The sequence below is a fragment of the Schistosoma haematobium genome, chromosome ZW (genome assembly GCF_000699445.3).
Source record: "Schistosoma haematobium chromosome ZW, whole genome shotgun sequence".
Classification (NCBI taxonomy): Eukaryota; Metazoa; Platyhelminthes; class Trematoda; order Strigeidida; family Schistosomatidae; genus Schistosoma; species Schistosoma haematobium.
This window is the reverse complement of record NC_067195.1, coordinates 58633012-58642028: the sequence shown is the minus strand read 5'-3', so window position 1 is coordinate 58642028 and position 9017 is coordinate 58633012.

Here is a 9017-nt window from a genome sequence, read left to right as displayed (position 1 = left end):
TTAATCTTGAAGAGAAAAAGAAACAGAATTTCATAGAATACTAACTAAATAAGCAAGTCAATAATCAGTCCTTCAATATTCTCGTTGTTCTTCTTAGTAAAATGAAACTGTTACACAAACCTAACAGTTATAGTTTAGTATTTTGACAACGTTGAATATGTACTATATATGAATTAGTTCACTGTTAAATTCAATATCCTGACATTCTTATCAAGTCTATTTATTCCAAAACTGAATACTGTATATAACTTACTAACATACGTAATTCAATTGTGTGTTATAATGTTCTGTATGAAAGACGAAATCGTTTCTCATACTTTCTACAACCTGCATATATCGGATTTATGTGATATCGAAGCTTGAACCGGCCTACGAAAACTAGCAAGCAATTAATTTTAATGCTCAATATAAAGCATTGTTTTTTCTTTCTGAAAATTACACTGGTGTGTGCTACTTATATCGGCATAAGTAGTATATGACGTTACTCGTGAACAGAATGTCTGGCAGCAGAGAGACAAGAGGATCGAACAGTAAAGAATGGAAACAGAATGTAATTTGTATGAAAATGCAGGAAGAATGAAGTCTGAGTCATTATGAGACACCTGATGGACATTTTGCAAATTAATCATTAACTTTTTCATTGTTAGATTTACTAACAAATCCTATAATTTTGTGTTGAATACATTCGATTGTTCTCACTGGTGTTCGTGTTCACTACAACACCTGATTTCTTCATACCCTTTGTTGGAAGATAAGGTCAAGTTAGTTTGGAACTAAAATGTTCATGAGACTTTTTCTCATAGTACATCAGACGAATACAGCAGCCTTCCGACTTTATTCAATCCACATTACTTAATAGCATAAATGAGACAGTGGACTGAAAGTGATGACAAAATTAAACTAACTTATACAGATTGGTGTCTCCATGATTTCATAAAACTAAACATTTTCAATGGGAACACAACACATACACACTTATTTCTTAAATATTATAGATCTGGCAATATCAGAATTCATTCACAAGTAGGTGGTTGTGTACGTGGTTTTCAAACATACTGTCTGTGTGACGGCTGGTGATACCACCCAGCCCTGTTAATCAAGGCAGGTGAAGCGATATGGTAATAATTTAAATAAAATTGTGACACTTAATTGTATTTATGTTTGTTATGACTACGCAATAAGCTTACATTTACTACTCTTTCAACGGGACATAAATGACAACTCGATGCGAAGAAAAATACAAGACTGTAGATGAAGAGTTATTCATACACTAACCTCTAATTCACAAATGATCAAGACCACAACAAAACTTGCAGTGTTACTTATGTCGTTTCAAACGTTCGGTCAAAATTTCAAGGTGAATGTATTGAACCGACACTAGTTAATCAATCGTTCTTTGTATGCATATAATTTGCAAAATCAATAGTTTGACTGTTCTAACCAATAAGTGTAACTAAATTATCGAGTTAAATATTTTGTTTTGGAGGTTTAGACCTGAAACAGGTTCATGATTCTAATGAAACTGAACCATCTCCCCAACCCATTGGTTGGTTGAAACCTCAATATCTTAATCTCTAGGCCACCCAATCACATGGAAATTCACCATACAGGGATTTATCAAGATCCATCAACGGTGTTGTTTCTTTGATATTGAGTTTCTGTGTAGATGTAATTATCTCAATCGATTTATTCCAGAGGATATATTTATATGAAAGTTCGAGTGTATTATTATTTGTTAGATGAACCGTTGCTTCTATAGTTCAATTGACAATTCGTTGCGTCAATCACACATTAACAACACAGGATCTGAAATAAATAAGTATATGTCGAAGATACGGCTAATGTAATCACGGAGATAGTAGTGTGATATTACAGAAACTCAGTATTTAGTGGGGTATAAAGACCGAGTATATATTATTCATTGGAAACTCCATCCACTTCACTTAAAGTATACAACCATAGATTTCGATTGCCACTTAAACCTCAACTAGATAATGTGTATCATGTAACACAGCTCAATCCAACATTTAGTGGCTCCATGGATTTATACTGTCATATTTTGCCGCCTCTAACTTTCTCTCAGGGTCTCAGGAGTAGGGATTAGTTGTGCCTGTGTAATACGTGTCTCAACTGATTGAACTCCGAACCGGAAACGTTCTAATAAATATTTTCTTGACTTCTATTCATCTTCCACCTACAGTTTTTTTCTGTGTGCCAGTCACATAAGTGTCAGTGTTTATACAGTTCTCTTACTTTCAGAATCAGTGCAGTTATGTGAAGAGATTTCAGTGTTGGCATTCAAATTCATTTCCATAATTTGTGGTAGGTTGTGTGCAGTTATTTGATTCAATTAAGGATAACTTTGAATTTTTACTAAAATATTCTATTTCGAAAGTCCCAAAGGAAAATATCAAACATTTAAGTTACCTAAAATCTAAGTTTAATGCTTTAAGTTTTATGTCAAAAATCATCCAGTCGATTTTGTTTCACAATCTATATTCTCTTACTGCGTAAAATCAGGGGCATTAATACAAAACGGACTACTTAGTTTATTTGTAGTTGTTTATAGAGTTGTGTTATCTAACTTGATTTAAGATATAGAACGGTATAAATGATCCACACTACGTACATTTATGAGGTAAAAGGGGATTCACAAAAGAGAAAAATAGACCAACGGGCAAATTTTGTCTTCTTCATCAGTCTAGATTGATCAATCTCATCCATAGAACTTGTGAACATGTAACTTTTTCATTTTCGTACCTGTATATACCCAGTTATATGTCTTGTCATTCGAAATTTTCCTCAAGTGAAACTTAAACAAATCAGTGTTTGCATCAACTTGGAAGAAGCAAATATTTGTCCATAGGTTTGGTATTAACGAGTATCACTCGTGGTTTTCGAAATAAAAATGATGCTACAAGTGGTAACAGTGAATTCTCGAAATTTACAAACATCTAATTAAAATTGTCAACTACAAAACATCGGATAACTTTTTCCCTATATGAATTATTCTCTAAGTATGAAAATATTAAAGTTTGATTATTCATATACTTGACTTGGACTTATTACTGTACTAATGATGAATAACCAGTAATAAGAACATTCAAACTGCTTCAAGTTTTTGAAAAATAGTATGACAATACACAATGCTGTATTAATTCACAGGTCACCTAAAAATATTTTAATATAAAGATCTTAGTCAATAGTGTAGATTAGAGAATAGTAGTTTTTATTGTCAAGTCACCAGTTAGAGTTTCAACAAATTATTAAACTATATAATTTTTATGGGAAAGACTGTAATAAAGAGGATGTTGAGAATTCAGTTGCATCTTCATGTAGGTGGGGGATGGTGTGAGCGTAATCAATTATATCCACCAGTTTATTAAGGTGAAATTTCAGGCAACTTATGCCCTGAGAATATTTGAGCGCATTACGAACCGATTTCACTCTTTATTTTTAACTTTTAGAATTTAATAACTAAGGGATTAGGTGAATGAAAAAAGCTTGAGAGTAGAGTAGTTGAATGACTTTGAGCTAATATAGGAATCAGTAAGTGATATTATGCTGTACAAAAGTGAAGTAAATTTAGTTACTTATTGATTTGAAAATAGTTTTCCGAATTGTATTTTTTCATGTATCATGATTTTATTGTTCCCTCACATCAGATGATATAGGAAGTCAATCAATCATATGCTTGTCTGGAATAGATAAACAATTCGCTCCACGTGAGGATCTTATTACCAACTGTTTTTACAATAATTATTTCTGATTAGTATTCTGATATTATGATTTGAGCAATTAAACTAAATTGATAAATCATTGTGATAGAATTGATGATGATATAGTTCTTGCAAGAAAGTCCTTCATAACATTCTGGTCTCTCATCAACTTGAACGGTCATTATTATTACCTTTATCATTCACCTGAGTAATTTCAGATTTTGTTCATCTAAACTATCTTGGTTATTTAATTAATAATTATTAAATCAATTTTTCTCAAACATGCTTGTTTACTCATATCGTTGAAACGTGTTAATCTGGTCTGGTTTATTCCATCGGTATATGTACATTGGTTAACGAACTGGTTGGAGTTACTATCCTAATAAAATATTCTTCAGGTTCATCGATAGCTAAGTAGTCATAACAATATAATGTCATGTCGTTTACTTGAATAGTTGGATCTTAAGATGTCGCGGATATTCAGTGCTTGATAACGTTGTTTTCCATATTACCTTTTTATTCCCAAAGTCAGTCACATCAGAAGTACGGAACGAAGAGGTTAAAATATGTGTTTAAAAAAATCGTTGATGCGTTGAGAAATATGTGATCTAAGTTGACCAAATGTTGTAAGAGATACACAACAAAATGTACCCAATCTTGAACTGGTGAAGATGCTTGATAAAGCCACTTCAGCTAGAGTTTGTCCAGTAAAACCAATAAGGTCAGCGTCAGTGTCGATGAATTACATAATTATTTATTTTGATGATTTTCGTACCGCGAAAGATTTTTTTGTAATATTATCGGCATAGTAAAGTAAAATGTTATATCCGGAAGAAGAATAATGAACTGATCTTGTGTAATTGTTATTTTCTATTTTATGGTATGATGCGGTCTGATTCGCTTGCATAGAAAATAAGTATGTCTGAAATACATGATTCATATAACGGAGGCTGATATTGGAGTTCTGAATTGAACCAGCTGGGTTAGGAGAGGAGCTACAATCTCAGAGGACCAATAAAAACTCAGAGTTGACTCTAGGCTGCTCGTACTGGTTTACACATCATTGGTCTGATCAATAAGTCGATGTTCTAATTGGCGATTTAGTCACGTGATATATTAACAGGCCATAAGGACATAACATAAAAAAAGTTAATTCATTAAGCAGAAATACATAGTGACTAGCAGTGGAATTCAGCACGATCTGCACAGAATGAACATATGCTAAGCGAGTGATCGATTACAGCACTAAAACACCAACTGGAAGAGCCAATTATACAATATGTATGAATTATGATTTAGTTCAGTTTACTCAATAATGGATGATAAATGGAATTTGTGTTCTGAATGTTAAAGAGTTGTCTGCTAAATAATATCTCCGTAATTAATTTTTATGTTTGTTATCATTATAAATGATAGCCGAAGACAAATGAATTCAGAAATAGAAAAAACGTGTTCTTGAATATATATTTCGTTAATTGAATTCACCAATACATACAGCAGTAATAAACAATTAAAGTATAACTGGACTAATTGTATACAACTGCACTGGAATAATAGTAGTATTAGATTAACATCAGATTTAAAATTCTTAGTAATTTAATTGGATTTATGTTGACACTGTCATATAGAATCACTAGTAATTGTATTTGAATACAAATAACAGTGACAATAGAATATCCAGCAATTGTAAACATATTAGGTGTTACGTACCTGTTGAATTCGCGCGGTAGTGACTTGACTACTGCGAGGAATTGTGCACGTGTGCCATTCACTCCGTTCTCGTAGAATTCGCCTACTGCGTAGCAGAACCATGCTTCGATGTTGTCTGGCTAGAAGGGCATTAGTTGAAACGAAGGTGGAGACATAGTCTTTAACTTAAGTACCTTGGTTGTCTGTTTCTTCATGGTGAAATATCAAGTACGAGAATGAACGAGTGAAAAATATATATACATACAAAAACACGAAAATAAAATATCATAATGTATAAAAATTAAAATAAGGCAATGATATACAGAACTCCAAAAGGGAACAGACTCACAGTTTGAAATTTGGTGTACCAGATCACGTTGGGCTCACCAATGAAAATGACACCGGTATTCAGAGTTTGACAACGCTTTAACCAGGAACAACTAACATGAATCGTACCCACCAAGTGAAATCAAAAGACAGAAGCGAGGAGGTTCGAAGATATATCTGATAGGTTGTCAATATATTGTGGATAGACTTATCTAATCTGGCTAGCGATTGCAGGGGGTGTTGAGCATGGCGTTCCAACTCGTGATCTGGTGCGGATGCATGACCGAGCGCCTTCAGCTAGGTGAGTTCGTTAAAACTAATGTGGTCAGCATCCAATGTCGAAGACTTACAGAGCTATCTATTTTAGGGATTTATTTACCGCTACATAATGAAATAAGTACAGGACTGAATTAAACTAGTCTAATCTGAATTGTATTGGTATGACTACAAGCCATCCAGTATGTAAATTAGTCAGCATGTCTCAGTTGTTTATACATCAGTGTAGTAATGGAATATAATTAACAAATAGATAGGTAGGCAATCAGACAAAAAAATATTGGGAAGATTTACGTATAAGGCATTCGAATTAATCCTAAAACTGAGACCAAGCTAACCAATAGAATTGAACCAATGAATTTGACAGTCACACACTCAGACATCGTATTCCAAAATTAATAGACAATTATGTTCCTTTAACATGCCTGTATTAAATACCATAGTCATCTGTAAAATAAAAAAAAAACTTTATAACAATTTGACATTAACACGGACGTTAATGATTTGGCAAATACTATTAGCTGAATGTGCTTTTCCCAGTGCCATCGTTACGCTCCAGAATCAATTAGAGTCTAGTACCAACAGGCTTCTCTGAACACAAAATGTTTACAATTCAATCAAGATACGAAATTCAGTTTGATATGCGTGTAAAAGCTGGTGGGATTACAGGTTTCCCTCGTAGATGGTTCTCTTTATGATTTTGGTGGAGATAGTTAGAACAGACCTATTTTGTAACTAGTTTTTGCCAGTATTAGCATTTCTTTCATTAATTCTCATAATTGGTACATTTACTATGAGTGGTTGTATAATAGTTGTCTAAAAACGAATGATATTGGACTTTCCGTTTTCGTTTTGAATCCCCCATGGCATGACACACTGATTACCGCTCACAGATACACCGCTGCACACATATGCCTCTTGTTCTCGATAACCTGTTGTTATGATAACAGAAATCTAATGTATTTACTATGTATGTTTACAAACCACAGTGCTATTCTCACTATTTGCTTCATTTGGATATACATCTCGAACTATAAAAATTGTGATTGGAATTATTAACTAATTATAATTGTGAATTACTAGACCAAAAGAAACTCGAACACGCCAATTCCTTCCAGTTTAAGTAACATCCAGTAGAGATTATAATAATACATGGATTTTTTGAATGTAATAACCTCATCATCATTTTTTGGAATAGATATATTCTTGGTCCATCACATTTTGATTGACGCTTTGTTCTGTACAATAATATATTGAAGACAGTAGAATATCTGCAATCGATAGAACCTCAATAATAAAATATTGATATTGAGAGATTGTTTACATGAATTTTCAGGAGAAGTTTTATAGACTAGAAGTTTGAGCCTTGCATAACAAAGCAATAAAGAGAGAGATGATTATCAAAACTGGCCCTTGGTCTCCAGCTGTTTAGAAAAATTTTGTTTTTACTAGATGATTTAGGAGTACTGACTGTATTGGACCGTAACTATACTGCTACTTATAGCGACATGTATATTCAATGATTTTTGTAACAACAAAATAAAGACCACAATTTTTCTTTATTTCCTACACTTTATGTGTAATCACATTTTACATTCAATATCCATTGTTTCTCTGTATTATTTATGAAAACGGACATCATTTTTTGACTGTTTTAGCATAGACGCTACCGCTATTATTCAAATAAGTGTTATTTCTGTCCTCTATTCTTCTACTTTATTGACCACACCCTATGACTGAAGGTTATAGTAGTGTTATAATATCCTTTTAGTTCATTCTACACTACGTTGGTGTTTCGGCCCGGATTGTTATTGAATAATACTATCAAATTTATATTTTTCATCACGCTGTTGGTGCCACTACATTCAGAGATACCTTCGTTAATCAAGTGACCTCATTGATGGTTATCTCAAAATGACCTTGTAAGTAACATACGCTCCATAACAATTGTTACAGTTTTGTTATTTTATGTACTATTTTGTTGTAGGTTCTATTTGTTACTATTTTGCTTTACACGTAAACAGACATTTCGGTTTGTAGTGTTAATATTTTTAGTATGTCATTGGTAACCGTGTATATTTTTATTTATTGAATAAGAATTTTTGCTGGGATCTACCACATGCTACATAATTAAGTTTATCTTTTTAAAAGCTACAGTCAGGTGTATTTATAGGCAGGGTTATACAGCAAATGGGTAAGTTTTTAGAAAAGAATGGAGTTTATCGTAAGACTTCTTCCAATAGGGATTTGAATCCTAGAGTATCACACCCAGATATATAGTTAGCTACTGTGTCCTTTTTAAGTGTGTTCCTTCCACTTTTAGCTTATTAGATAGGTGTGGATTGTTAAATGCGAAAGAGCAGTATTTAAAGATTGGTCTAACACAAACCTTCAACAGAGAGATTCTATACTCATTTTTAAAGAAACTTCGTTGAATCAAACCTAACAATACCCACTGTTTAAATGATTTGAAAGGTTCAGGCTGGGGGAAAAATTTAGTTCTATGTCCTTTTACAGATCCAAGTTTATTACAAAGTGTACGTTGTGATGCTAGTTAAAGGTTTCCAGTGCATATCCTACCGTATTATCAAATTCCTGTTCAAAAATGACCAGTCAAGATTATTGTCAGCAGGTAAAGCTGTTATTCACGTGTGAAAAGCTTCGAACACCTCAGTTCTACCCGAATTTCGTGCAAATGATATTGTTCAGAAGAACTGTCAGGATCTCTGTGGTGTTTGAATGAAGTAATGATACCATTGTAATTGTTGAATGCTCGATTTCGAATTCTAAATACAATACATTCGTTTGTGCTCATCTAGTACTTCTTGATTCAATTGCGTTATTTCGGGGATTCTTAGTTCGTACTATAATTCATATAATTCAAAACATCAAAACCTCATGATCATCCATTCAGCTCAGAGAATGAAGCTCCACACAAATCATCCTCCTGAGCTACAAATCTTCTTTACCATTCCAGAACGTACGATGAAGTAAGTTTGTGCATAT